Source organism: Schistocerca cancellata, chromosome 4 (genome assembly GCF_023864275.1).
Source record: "Schistocerca cancellata isolate TAMUIC-IGC-003103 chromosome 4, iqSchCanc2.1, whole genome shotgun sequence".
NCBI classification, from domain to species: Eukaryota; Metazoa; Arthropoda; class Insecta; order Orthoptera; family Acrididae; genus Schistocerca; species Schistocerca cancellata.
In genome coordinates this window covers 548486642-548501986 of record NC_064629.1, presented here as the reverse complement: position 1 = coordinate 548501986, position 15345 = coordinate 548486642, and the positions used below count along the sequence as shown (strand labels likewise).

Sequence of the window (15345 nt, the reverse complement as noted above, 5' to 3'; positions counted from 1 at the left end):
TCCGAAAATTGTCAAAAACGCACGTTTATTTGCGTTGGTGTACAATGAAATTCGGGGGCGATGTATTGTTTGGCAGTAACTGTGAACCACAAACGTTTATCTGCTGTATCCAAACCACTCATACCAGTACGGTTTTTAATCGTCCAAAAATAACCTGTTTCTCACGTAATTATACAGTGAAATTAGAGAACGATTGTGTTAGAGGACGACAGGCCTACTGTTCTCCAAAATTTTAAAAGAGCGCAATTAAGTTTAAGCCTACAATTGACAGGAACAGTAACAGTTTATTGTGGCACTTGGCGAATGTTCGAAATTTCGCAATATGACGCAATACAAATGGGTATTGATCCATCAGTGAAATATTATGCATAAGTGACACGAACAGTAAAATATGGAATGTAGAACTTCAAATACACGCGGTCTCACACAAAAGAAAATTCCGAAGCCGGCTTTTATACATTTAACTAAATATGCGTATTGCACGGATTTTTGACTTAGCTGTTTCTGTGCACGCGTATAATCTAGAGTCCTGAAGGTTGGTCCAAAGTCTGATTTTATTGAAACTAATATTCACAAGCGATAAGGATACAAATAAGTCAAAAATACAGAGAAAAATTTTAATTTCATTTTTACATATATTTTTCAGATGGTATCATACGTGATACCTGCGGTCTGTGTTAATACAAAGTAATGCATATGAGTGTTACAACAAAATTATTCTTAACATATAAAATAATCCTGTTTTGTGTGAGAAACGTAACATAAGTTCAAAATAACTTCTTGTGAAAAAGAGCAAAACAGTTTCTTTCAGATGTAAAGCACAGGAACATTTGACATGTGCTACATCGAACAAACGTTAGACCTATACACCTCTGTAACCTGCATTTTGATCTCTTTTTTCTGTATGCTGTTCATCATCTGAGGCACGTGCTTAGCATTTATGTTAAAGCTTTTGGTGCTCTTGCCCATTTTGCTGGTGGACCTTCACCACCGTCACCATCATCACCACCGTCGTCACCGTCACCCCCCTCGTTCTTGCCCTGGCTTTGCTAGTTCGTAGGCCTACCTAAGGCATCGACCTTAATGACGACGCTGGCGTTGCCGATGCAAGTACTGACCATGGGGCCATGCCCGTCTAGCTGGCCTACCAGCGCCCGCGGACACCAGCTAAAGCTAGAAGTGCAGCAGCCGTCGTGATTTTACTGCAGTCTTGTTTTGATCTTACTACATTATTTTGGTTTCTGGATCCGCTACGTCTTAGGTTTTCGCACTTGGTTTAGTCGGTGGACTTGTTACTCCGCCGTGGCGTCTCCATTATCCTTCCTCTTGTTATTGCCTTCCTGTTAACTCTTGGTGACTCACAGTTGACGGCCACTGGCGGGTCAGCCAGTTTCTATGGATTCTCGAGTTGTTCCCAGTCCTGTCACATTCTGGTCACATTAGTTAATAATGCAGGGACAAATCCCTCGTGGCAAAAGTTTTAATAGTACACTTTAAATTGGAGAAATTAATTTTGTGTGTGTGTGGGGGGGGGGGGGCATGCGCACACCTTATTTTTACGTACACCAGGTATGATGATGCACTATACATACTGTGCACATGCTAGTAGAAGTACTTTGCAAATGTGTCCTCTGAGGAATTCTGACGGGTAAGCTCTGTAAGTGCATACCGCAAATTTCCTAAAAATCCGTACACGTATTCACACCATCTGCGTTGTTCACTCGCAGCACTCTGAATGCTCGAACTGGTACACACAAAGTTTCTGAATGTTCATTCTCGAATGTGAGTGCTGCATTCCTCAGTATCCCAGTTTTTATACATCTTAACTGTTCTTGAGTATATTTTTTTGAAACATTGTTCATGCAAACAACAGCGATTGAAAACCACTATTAAAAATTTTAATTAAAAAAAATGTTGAGCTTCACGGCTTCCCAGATCGGTTCGTGCTCCGTTCCAATCACCAACAGTCATATTGAAGTAACTGGTATGAAGATGATCTCAGACAGATCATAACAGATCAGCTCTTAAAATAAAAATAAATTATTTAATGTGGCCAAGACTGTTTTTTAATTGAAATATTTTAAATGTTCTTGGGTAGGTGTCAACACACATTATGGTGATATCACAGGCGTTTGACTATTGAAAATACGATCTGAGGATTAAACTACAACCAAACGTTCACTACGAGTCGAATTTAGACTGTACATTATAGAGAATGTCACCTTAACGGGTATGCCATAATAGCGGTCTGAGAAGGGGCGCCGATGGCGGCGGTAATGAGAATTCAGTGTTGTGCATCACATAACCGATTCCTATGACGCTGCTGCTGTGGTAACACAGGGCACAGGCGACAGAACGTCGAACATATGCGTGTCCTGCTCCATGGAGCCTAATACGTATTTTCGAATGTGACAGTCTTCTTTTTATTCTGGTCGGTTGCGATGGCTGATCTATGCTGCTGCTTTATTTTCCTTTTGCTACAGCGTATAGACCGCTCGAATGATGCTCATGCAAATTGGAATAATAATAATAATAATAATAATAGGGGGAGGGCGTTCCCGCAATTTAAATTTTTTCCTATTGGTCTAGAGCAACGTATCCGATCTACGGCCTGCGAACACCATCAGTCTGGTATCCGGCCCGCATTAATTTCTTTTTAATACAGTCGAAGCTTGTTTATCGAGCACCTCCTATAATGAGTGATTTGCACAATAAGTAGAAGATGTAAGAAATTGACTCACTTAACTATCGGTGTTTCACATAAAATGTCTGATTAGTGTTATTTTTTCAGTCTTAAATAACAATTTCAAAAACCACCTTCTGGCCTGGATAGATCTCTTTGGCCACTATAAATGAGCACTAAGTCACGCTTTCTCCTGTTAACTACCGCTCTGTAAAGAAGCTCCGGCAATGTTGTATTCAGTGAGCTGTACTGATCGCAGTGGGCCTCGCGCCGCAATTGTTGGCATCCGTACCAGTGCTCGGGCCTCAGCGTCGATATCGCAAATTCTCTTAAAGGATGTTGCAAGATCTTTTCTTCGTCGGCGCGTGCAAAAACGTTCGCATGCAGTATCTCCTTACGAGTTCCAATTCTAATTTTCCGTCATTAACGAACACGAATTCATTTAAAGATGCCCATAACACAGTAGCTATCCAAGCTGCAAATTTAATTAACGATAATGCTATTTCTCTTCTTCGACCAATTTGGAAGTACAGGCGTAAAGAAATACCTTCCAACAACTTTCCTCTGACGTAGGATGTAGGCTTACTGTACCTTACATGAAAAATTACAATACTATTTTATAAATATGAGTAACTATTTTTTAGGAAAGTTTTCAATTGTAAAATATACCGGAAATGGAATCTCTGTTTACTGACTGTTTGTTTGGCATGATTAAAATGCGCGAAACATTTTTTTTATACAGTTGTTCGGACAGTACCTGGTTTTCTCCTCGTAATTTTAAATTTAGGTCGTTTATATGTTAAGTCTGCATAAAATAACTTCCATAGCCACTCTTTGTTTTGTAACTAAACCAGAAACGATTCATTTCATTCAAGAAAATGTCTGTTGCTGTCAGGAGCTCAAAACATCGCGTGAGAGATTTTCCATAACTAAGCCAGCGCACTGCTGTGTAATACGGTCATTTTCTTCAATCTCTTCAAAAATCCCGGCGGGGTCAGGGATTTTCTCTGCCTCGTGATGGCTGGGTGTTGTGTGCTGTCCTTAGGTTAGTTAGGTTTAAGTAGTTCTAAGTTCTAGGGGGCTTATGACCACAGCAGTTGAGTCCCATAGTGCTCAGATCAATCTCTTGGGGGGGAAAAAAAAAAAAAAAAAAAAAAAACTCTTGGGAATTGACGATGAGTGAGAACATGTGATCTTAACATCATTAACAGCTGACATGAGTGGCTTTAAAACTTTTGACATATCCAAGCATTATCCGCACAAAGACTGTTGATGAATGGTGGAATGTACGATTAATGTTTCGATCCACCGTCATTTTCTACAGCATTTGACACGAGAGCAACGACACTTTTATTCTTTCCATACTCGTTTTTAACAGTATCATTTTCGATACACCTTAAGTTTTTCCATTGAGGATTATTTTTTAGAAAAACATTTTGAACTTCTTTAAAACTTCCTTCTCCCGTGGTCGTCCCGTGGATGTTGTAAACATGAAGAAGCTCAGTATACATTTCTTAATTTTTGTTTATCCCTCGAATAAAAATTAACACCCTTGCAGTATCAGAATAATCTGCTGACTCATCCAAACCAAGAGAGAACCACTCAGTGTTGAGTTTTCTGGCGCAATTGAGTTAATATGTCTTCGGCAATGTTTGCTAACAAACTGGTGTTTTTAAATAATTTCTGTACGCCTTTCAACTGCTGCAATCATTCAGTCCTTTATTCATTTACAGTCAGTTAATGGTTTTCCACGTTGTGGTATTGAGTTAACCAGGCAGAAACTAGCACAAGTTGCTGCTTTTTGTTCAGCATTTACGTTCTTAAACAATATTGCTGAGATTTTAAACCGCGTTTCAAAGGCGCATATATTTCTAACCGTTGGCTTCTGGTAAATTTGGAATAAAATGAAACTTCCTGGCAGTTAAAATTGTGTGCTGGACCGAGACTTTAAATCGGACCTTTTGCATTTCTCGGGCAAGTGCTCTACCAACCGAGCTACCCAAGCACGATTCACGACTCGTCCTCACAGCTTTACTTCCGCAAGTACCTAATTTCCTACCTTCCATTCATTGCCCTATTATTTGACACAATCACGAAATATTGATCTATCTTTCGTTTCTTTTCTATATTTACAAAAAAAGGCACAAAACGTAACGTCAAATCAAAATGATTCCAATTAATAAAATTAAGAGTAAGCATTCCGAGTAAAGAATTGCACTGGATTTATCTTTCAAGCAATTTTAATTAAATTACTCACTTTTAGACACTCTGTCCCTTTACTAAGAAACTGCAGTCACAAAACACTCTACTTCACAATATTTTGCTTCTAAGGTCGCACATGTAATCGCTACCCACAAGATGGTGCTGTGTTACTTCACTCAACTTCTCTGCTCTCCTGAAGACGTCACTGCTTTATATTTAGCATTGTCGGAATTAGTCTACATCTACATACATACTCCGCAAGTCGCCGTACGATGCGTGGCGGAGGGTATCCTGTACCATTACTAGTAATTTCCTTTCCTGTTCCGCTCGCATATAGAGCGAGGGTAAAAGGACTGTCTGTCTGCTCCTTATATGGGCCCTAATTTCCCGTGTCTTATCTTCGTGGTCCTAATGCTAAATGTGTGTCTGCGGCGGTAGGATCGTTCTACAGTCAGCTTCCAAAGCCGGGTCTCTAAATTTTATTGACAGTGTTCCTCGAAAAGAACGTCACATTCTCTCCAGGGATTCCAATTTGAGTTTCCGAAGCCTCTCCGTAACACTTAAGTGTTGTTGAATATGCTAGTAACAAATCTAACAGCCTGTATCTGACTTGCTTCGATGTCTTCCTGTAATTCGACCGTGTGTGGGTCCCAAACACTTGAGCGGTAATCATGAACAGATTGCATTAGTGTCCTATATGCGATCTCCTTTACAGATGAACCTCACTTTCCTAAAATTCTCGCAATAAATCAAAGTCAACTATTCACCTTCCTTACCAAAATCGTCACATTCTCGCTCCATTTCCTATCGCTTTACATCGTTTCGCTCAGATCTTTAAAAGACGTGACTGTGTCAAGCAGCACACTATTAATGCTGTATCCGAAAGTTATCGGTTTGTTTTTCCTACTTATACGCATTAACTTAATTTTTCTACATTTAGATCTAGCTGCCATTCATCACACCAACAGGAAATTTTGTCTAAGTCGTGTTGTATCATCATACAGTCACTCGTCTCCGACACCTTCCCGTACACAAAAGCATCACCAAACAACCGCAGATTGCTTCTCACCCTGTCTGCCAGCAGTCCTATCACACTTCTGTGGGGCACTCATGACGATGCCCCTGTCTCTGATGCCCCCTGCAGGTCTGGGGCTTAGAATAGGCCCGAGGTATTCCTGCCTGTCATAAGAGGCGACTAAAAGGAGTCCACACTTCTCATCCCTACGAGTTCAGGTCCCATTCTATGGTTTGACCTGCCACTTTAAATCTTACAGAAGAAAGGGCCATATGGGGAAGGATGCCTTACGTGGTGCAAGAGTTATCCATAGCGCCTGTAGATTCGATCTCCTGAATCCCTTATCATGGCTTTGCACCTCCACCTACGATTCAACTATTTGGGCGAGGACACTTTCCGGGATATGTCATCTTCTTCCGTTGTCTCCTGTTCTCTTTCTCCCCGATGACACTTTTGGATTTCTGTGTGCCCAAGATTCAGCACGGTAGCCAGTCCGTTGTGGTGAGGCAGTCATGCACCCATTTAGTGGTAGCCCCCTAACAACACAAGGATCACACTGCTGATGCCTGAGCTGTAAACTCCCCATGTATGCCAAGGAGTAGATGCCTGTCCTCCTGGGGCATCAGGACTCCCAGCAACGGCCATCATGCCAGGTGGCCTTTACTGTGGCTGCGTGGCGCCCGTGGGGAGAGCCCCTGATTGCAGTGGGTGGCATCAGGGCTGATGACCCATAATGAAGCAGACTAAATCATCTCTTGCTGGTGACCGTGTGGCGCCAGCAGTCTCTAAGGAGGACAAGATCTAATACAATGCCGACAGGTATGACCCTAAATAGTATCCCTCCCTCGCTACACCATGGGAGGAACGTAGGGCTACAAAACGGAGAGAGCCATATTCACCTCGGTTTTTAGTCTGTAGCAGAAGTGATGGGGACTCCTTTGTACCTACGAAGCTTCAATTTTTCGTTGAACGCCTTGAGGATAAGTTTGGAAAAGTGACAGTGCTGTCCAAGATGCGAAACAGCGCAGTCTTGATTCAGACAGCATCCCCAGCACAATCCCGAGCGTTTCTCACCTGTAACAAGCTGGGTGATATTTCTTTTTCCGTCCCCCCCCCCCCCCCCCCCCCCCCATAAAAGCCTCAACATGGTCCAGGATATCATTTTCCATCGTGATCTCCTCTTGCAGTCTGACCACGAAGCTCCGTGCCAATTTAGAACGGTGGGGTGTTCATTTCATCCAGCGCATTTACAGGGGACCCAAAGACAACAGGGTTGCTACTGGTGCCTTCATCTTGGCCTTTGAGGGTGATTCATTGCCTGAAAAGGTCAAGGTTATGGTTAACCGCTGTGACGTTAAACCGTACGTCCCTCCCCCTATGCGGTACTTCAAGTACTGCAAGTTGGGCCACATGTCTTCCCATGCACTTCCAGTGCAACATGTCGAGACTGCGGATGTCCATTGAACCCAGATACTCCATGTGCGCCACCTCCCACTCACATCAACTGTGGAGAGCACCACTCCCCCCCTGCTCACCAGACTGCCCAATACTCCAAAAGGAGCAGAAAATCATGGAGTACAAGATTCTGGACCGGTTGACTTACACAGAAGCTAACAATTTGAACGATTACACTCCATTCAGTTGACATCAGTAGTGGGGCAACTTATGTATGGGGGACACTCTGCATGTTGCCAAATTTATTCAAGATGGTGGTGACGACGTCATCCAAGATGGCGGTGTGTAGGACTTGGCAACAGCGCATGGCGTCAGACAAGATGGCCAATTGGGCTGTTCACTAATCTAACCCTCCAGAAGAAATTCGCTCGAAATTCAAATTCCAACAGGATACTGCCTGAAAACCTGTACTTTTCTTGTTATTCATTATCATTTATTATTATTTATATCATGCACGTGTGTATGCAGTCCAACTGGCTTAGTTCATATCTCAGCCACCAAGATGGCGAATTTTGGCTGGAATTGGGCCACATCCACTCAACTACCGTATGACCTTAGATGGTCCTGCACATTCACTCTTTGCTGAGCTGTCATTGTCAAACCATCTCCATGCGTTCGATCATTGAGATGAATGTTGGGGATACAGCACGGGGAAAATAGGATTGTGTTATGTCCACTAACCTAAACCTCCAGAAAAAGTTCACCCCAAATTCAAATTCCAACAGCATAATGCCTGCAAAACCGTACCAGTCTTTATTATTATTCATTATTATTTATTATCACTGGCCTACTTCCACTAGAAAATTGCCACCCCCCCCCCCCCCCCCGAAATTCAAATCCCAACACGATAATGTTCAAGTGGCTCTGAGCACTATGGGACTTAACATCTATGGTCATCAGTCCCCTAGAACTTAGAACTACTTAAACTTAACTAACCTAAGGACAGCACACAACACCCAGCCATCACGAGGCAGAGAAAATCCCTGACCCCGCCGGGAATCGAACCCGGGAACCCGGGCGTGGGAAGCGAGAACGCTACCGCACAACAACACGATAATGTTTCGAAAACAGTATTTCTATTTATTATCATTTATTATGTATTGAAGATGTCGGATTTCGGCGGGAAGAAAGCCATTTGCCTTACATCCATAACAAAAAACTGTCAAGTTCAAATTCCAACACCATAATTGATCACTCTTACCAAATAGTCCATAACCTTCGAACTTTGACTGTCACTTATATTTTTTCATTGCTTACCTATCAAAATCGCGTCAAAAAATAAACTGCTCTTTTACTAACCTAATTCACAATCAGTTATTTTGCAGGAATTCAAATTCCAGCACAATAATGCGTCACACCACGAAAAAGGCGGTAAAATAGAGCATTTGTGCTATGTCCACCAACCTAACCCCCCAACCCCCTAGAAAATGGCGGCAAGTTCAAATTCCGACATGATAATGCATTATACCGCTCTTATCTCTACTAAGCAAAGAAAATCGCACGAAAATAGCTCACTTGGCCTACCTCCACTAACCTAAGTCACCCGACCGCCACCACTTCCTACGAACTGGCACAATCTTAATTACTTGCCGTAAACAAAATTCAGTTCCCATATGTCTACTAAGCTAACAAAATGGCGCGAAAGAAGACACTTTACTAACCTCGGTACCAGACTGCCCCCACCTAAGGATTCGTGGGAAAAGGACTTGCTCATAAGACTTTAGTTAAACAATTCCATGCAGGTGTGTTCACCACTAGGTCAGGACTCCAACTGGCTTAGTTCAAATCGTTGCCAGGAGAGGAAGCTACCGCCGGCGCCACCGCCAGCCCACGAGCGAGAAGGGCACCTCACCTCACCCCACCTCACAGCCGTCGGTAGCGGTCCGCGCCTCCAGCTCCCGCTAGGACTGTGCGCGTCCAGCGGCGTAAACATGTTTTCGTCAGACACGTTGGAAGCTACCGATTCTGACGTCACAGCCATCAACCACATGGTTTCGTGGTGGACAAAGGACACGTTTGGTGTAAAAGTTGTTTTCCTGGAGAGTGTAATCCGCCCTGGCGTCACACAACCGCCGGTCCATCACGTGGAGTGCTCGACAAAAAACGCTCTCGCTAAGTTAACTGACTCAAGATGGTATGCTCTATCTCGCGCGCGTTAAAACCGGACACGCGCCGCGCCGCCGCCTCGCGGGCGTCCGACCACTTACGTCACACATCCTCGATCGCCGTCTCCATACACGCGCCGGACATAGTCTTCTGTAAATATGCTAACACCCACATCGCGCATCTAAGCTATCAATTGCCTGAGTACTTAATTTAATTTAATTTCATTTTTAATCATATTTAATAACTGACTTTACTATTTCATACACGTAACAAAAACGTGCTGAACTACCTACTTTCAACTACTTTTCAAGGACCTGACCACCACCTCTTCCTAGGAACCGTCGCCAAGCGTGAAATCGGCCAATAAACAAATCTCACTCCCGTTTTCTCTACCAACGTAAGAAAAATTGTTGCAAACGAAGCTCACATCCAGCACTATTAACCTAAGTCGCCAGACCGCCACCTCTTCCTAGGGGCGGGTGGTAAAAGGACTCATCTCGCACTAGAGGAGGAATTAGTGTACTTTAATTATTTGCGAGCAGTTTATTTAGGGGGCAGTATATTCATCACAGAACACACGCTCTGACGTGTCCCACAACATACAGACGTGCAAACTACTCCTACATAACTAATCTATAATACTCTACACACACTCTTGCTAATTGTAAACCGTCAAAATAACGCATTACACAGCATACATACATGCGAACCACTCCTAAATAATGTAATACATCTACGTCCATATAGCCAAACAACTCCTAAATTGTCAAAAATAATAATCCATGTAAAAGACTCTGCTTGCTAATCGTTAACTGTCGAAATCATGCACTGGCCTTTATTTCATAAATTAGAGGCAGCACCACCACCAAGGGTATTCGCAACTGAGTCCATAGCCCAACTCTCTTAGTTCATATCGAATCTGCTAGAGGACGCTGCAGTGACGCAAGTACCGTAATCTAAGATGGCTCCACCTAGTGTGTTCACGGCGAGGTCTAGTACCCAGTACCAACAGCAGAGAACGCTACCGTTATTTTCGTGACGTAAACCGAGATGGTGAGGGAAAACGAATCACTCGGATCTGCGCTGCAGGGGCGTGAAATATTGACAGCACTCTATTTTTTTTTAAACAACTTATTTAAGCATACAGTATATATATCACACTATCACAAAACACCCACCCAGATGTGACCCAGGCCATGTTGCACAGCCCACAGACACGTACCCAACTAGTAATTTCAGTACACACAATAGCAATCTGCTCCTAAATAATTCTTCACACTGATGTGTAGATACGCTCAGTGCTCGTAAACTATCCAAATAACGCATAGCAGAGCCTGCAGATCCGCTCGCAAAATAACGCAGCAGACGTGCGCAGGTACCCCCTACCGCATCCTGTCCACAGGATCGTGAAGTCACGCATCTGTCATATCTCAGACCGCGCAGAGACCCTGCTCGGCTTCCGCAAGCGTGAGTTGGTGCAGTCGACGCGCTCGTCAGCTGTCAAAGCACACACAGACGTCCGTCCAGAACCGCGATTCGTAACAGTCCCGAGCCGCGGCCACCGAACGCGGATGAAAGTCAACTTTATATCAACATAGCATAATTCCAAATCGCAGACTCCATATGCTAGACACGTCATAGCAGCACATGTATTTACCTCCTATGACACAATAGCACACTGCGCATTGCTCCTGCCACGGCATTACACAACCCTTTAACTAAACATACTATACATCCCTGCTCTCGCCTCGTCGCGTGACCAGCCATCTAAAACCTTCTCAGTATTATTTTTAGTTTACAATATTTTTAAAAAAAATAAGATCTAATTTACTCCGCCAACCGCACCTAACCTCACACTCGTCCCACCATCAACATACGCAAACGTCTTCAACCCTATCTTGACGCTCATATATCACCCCACAAACTATGTCCATCAATCAATTTACCATTCTTATCCCCTCTTTTCGAGTTACAAACGTTGCCTCTATCTAAACACCAAGCAACTGATCTTCCTCGCACTTACAACAGTAAAATTAATTCCACACACATCCCTAAATACCAAACGCAATTAAAGCCCCAAACTTTTATACAGACCATCAAGCGCATACCACACTCACACCAATATTCAAAGCCTGGTCCATATTTACCACCTCCAACTTGAATTAAATATTATTACCATGGCTCCAATATTCTGCCAGCGATCGATTTGGGGCTATTTTTCCACTCTTAACTGCTGTCACTAGCAGTCGATTGTCACTATCTGTAGACTACATAAATTTCCACATAAAAAAGTCTAGTCCAATTATGTATGTCATCAAGCTGCACCCTCTCACGATAGCATACAAACTCATCTTCTCTAGTCATTATACAACTTGAATCAGCGACACGCCTCAGTCGCTATCCCCGATAATGAATACCTGACCAGCTTGTGTAAGGTCTGTGAATACATCGCCGACGTGGGGTGGGGTGCTTTAATCATCATGACATCTCGTTGATCAACAAGCAAATATACGAATTCGCTCGTGCTCGATGTTCTAATGTCTCACGCCTTTCATCTTGCATCACACTTCATCCATTTAACATACACATCCATCCGCGCCACCGTTTAGAGACTCCTATATCCGAACACGTACCATCATTCAACAACAACTATAAATTGCTCTTATCTAATAACTCATCCATTAGGTCTGGGGGTCAAGGTCACCCCTTTCTTTCAGCAGGAGACAGCTACCCTTTTTTTTTTTTTTTACAGCGGTAGCTAAATTGCGCAATCAGCTTAACATTACCAATCGCGAAAAATGTCTTCAAATACCTAAACACCCTTACTCAGTTACACAGCGTTCCCGCTGAGGACATGAGCTTCAATATTACAGTTCTTAGTCCAATAACCACCAAAACAAGTACTAAATGCTCAAACTAATCCCATTGCACCTTACAAAGCCCGCGTCCGAGCCCCGTCGGCGGCATGTGAAAGCCACATATCTGTCCATCTAAACAGCCTTCCACTCAGCCTCAGGACCAGCATGCCGAAGTGGGCTCTCTCTCTATACCTGCTCTCCAGCTATTGTCTAAAGACATACACTGCACAAATGGATTCCTGAATAGCGCGGATCTCTATCTCCAGCTCTACATGTAAACACTGGCTCCCCCAGCCAGCGATCCCGACGTCATTAACGCTGGGCTGACAGTTTCGGGTGACAAATCTTAAATACGCTCATATATAAAGGCCTATTCACTCCTGCCAAAACCCACTTAATAATAAAAAATCATTCTCCCTTTCTAAGCATAGATGAATATGCATTTAGAAAAAACATAATTCCAACCATAAATCATACATATCATTAAAAAGACAAAAAATGACCTCAATTTACGTTATACGACATTTATTTATAAGTCCTAATGATACAGTCGTAGATGAGTCGTGTCATTCACTCGCTCATTCATTCAACACACGCTTTTACAGAACTTGTTCTACTTATAGACAACGGAGGGTGAAAATTTACGATTTCCGCCCTTAATGACTGTAGTGAGGGTTGTTCAAAGACAGCTCCTCCAATAGAATGGACTCGAGACCCCTACCGCCCGCTCGCCTCAGGGCTTGTCAATGTCCGTCACGACTCAGTCGGTGATCTAGTGCTCGGACCATGGAAATGGAGATTACCTGTGCGTATCCATTTCCCAATAATTCTCATAAGATTAATTTATTAATTATTTGATAATTATATAAATAATATTAAATAAATTTTAATTGTGTTATTTTATTCCAGTCACGGGGGCGGTCGTACTGCCACTAAATACAGGGTGTTTCAAAAATGACCGGTATATTTGAAACGGCAATAAAAACTAAACGAGCAGCGATAGAAATACACCGTTTGTTGCAATATGCTTGGGACAACAGTACATTTTCAGGCGGACAAACTTTCGAAATTACAGTAGTTACAATTTTCAACAACAGATGGCGCTGCAAGTGATGTGAAAGATATAGAAGACAACGCAGTCTGTGGGTGCGCCATTCTGTACGTCGTCTTTCTGCTGTAAGCGTGTGCTGTTCACAACGTGCAAGTGTGCTGTGGACAACATGGTTTATTCCTTAGAACAGAGGATTTTTCTGGTGTTGGAATTCCACCGCCTAGAACACAGTGTTGTTGCAACAAGACGAAATTTTCAACGGAGGTTTAATGTAACCAAAGGACCGAAAAGCGATACAATAAAGGATCTGTTTGAAAAATTTCAACGGACTGGGAACGTGCTGGAAAGGTAGGGCGACCGCGTACGGCAACCACAGAGGGCAACGCGCAGCTAGTGCAGCAGGTGATCCAACAGCGGCCTCGGGTTTCCGTTCGCCGTGTTGCAGCTGCGGTCCAAATGACGCCAACGTCCACGTATCGTCTCATACGCCAGAGTTTACACCTCTATCCATACAAAATTCAAACGCGGCAACTCCTCAGCGCCGCTACAATTGCTGCACGAGAGACATTCGCTAACAATATAGTGCACAGGATTGATGACGGCGATATGCATGTGGGCAGCATTTGGTTTACTGACGAAGCTTATTTTTACCTGGACAGCTTCGTCAATAAACAGAACTGGCGCATATGGGGAACCGAGAAGCCCCATGTTGCAGTCCCATCGTCCCTGCATCCTCAAAAAGTGCTGGTCTGGGCCGCCATTTTTTCCAAAGGAATCATTGGCCCATTTTTCAGATCCGAAACAATTACTGCATCACGCTATCTGGACATTCTTCGTGAATTTGTGGCGGTACAAACTGCCTTAGACGACACTGCGAACACCTCGTGGTTTATGCAAGATGGTGCCCGGCCACATCGCACGGCCGACGTCTTTAATTTCCTGAATGAATATTTCGATGATCGTGTGACTGCTTTGCGCTATCCGAAACATACAGGAGACGGCGTGGATTGGCCTCCCTATTCGCCAGACATGAACCCCTGTGACTTCTTTCTGTGGAGACACTTGAAAGACCAGGTGTACCGCCAGAATCCAGAAACAATTGAACAGCTGAAGCAGTACATCTCATCTGCATGTGAAGCCATTCCGCCAGACACGTTGTCAAAGGTTTCGGGTAATTTCATTCAGAGACGACGCCATATTGTTGCTACGCATGGTGGATGTGTGGAAAATATCGTACTATAGAGTTTCCCAGACCGCAGCGCCATCTGTTGTTGACAATTGTAACTACTGTAATTTCGAAAGTTTGTCTGCCTGAAAATGTACTGTTGTCCCAAGCATATTGCAACAAACGGTGTATTTCTATCGCTGCTCGTTTAGTTTTTATTACCGTTTCAAATATACCGGTCATTTTTGAAACACCCTGTATTAATGTAATGGTGGAGGAGGAGGATGTGGGTGAAGACATCGATGTTGGGGCTGCTGGAGACACAATCTCGGCTGCTGATAAGGTCGAGTTTAATGCCGGTAAGTACGATACCTCATATGCAGTTAATATATTAATCTGTAATTAACAATATATAAATACATTTTAGTAATTTATTTTTATTTATCTGAAGGAGAGATGTACATTTCGGATGACGAGCTAGATCAATATGATCTCTCAATGGATATCGATGAAAATCATGCTGAGTACATATTCGTTTTAAATATAAATTTATATTTTATTTTAATTGAAGAAGATGAGATGATTTGAATCTTAATTGCAGTAGATAAGTTAATGTATGCGGGGCCATCAGTGATAAGTTAGTCTGCACCGTACGGTCATTGTTCATTTATCTTTCATAATATGGTCATTATATATGTTAACGATTAAATTAATTTAATATTAGATCGATAATCATTCATGAATAGAATTGAGAGAGCGTGATCTAATTGTAGTATGCGTTAATTGAGCGTAAATTTACATTCAGTGAAA

The 15345-nt window shown here is 43.0% G+C and overlaps 1 long non-coding RNA gene across 1 annotated transcript in view; it reads left to right on the top strand.

Annotated features, from left to right (window-relative positions):
• Positions 1-15345, top strand: part of LOC126183584 (uncharacterized) — a 135044-nt gene that overhangs the window by 79044 nt on the left and 40655 nt on the right. Inside the window, exon 2 of the long non-coding RNA XR_007536774.1 lies at positions 13229-14894. This is a non-coding gene — a long non-coding RNA (uncharacterized LOC126183584). The remainder of the gene's footprint in view (positions 1-13228; positions 14895-15345) is intronic.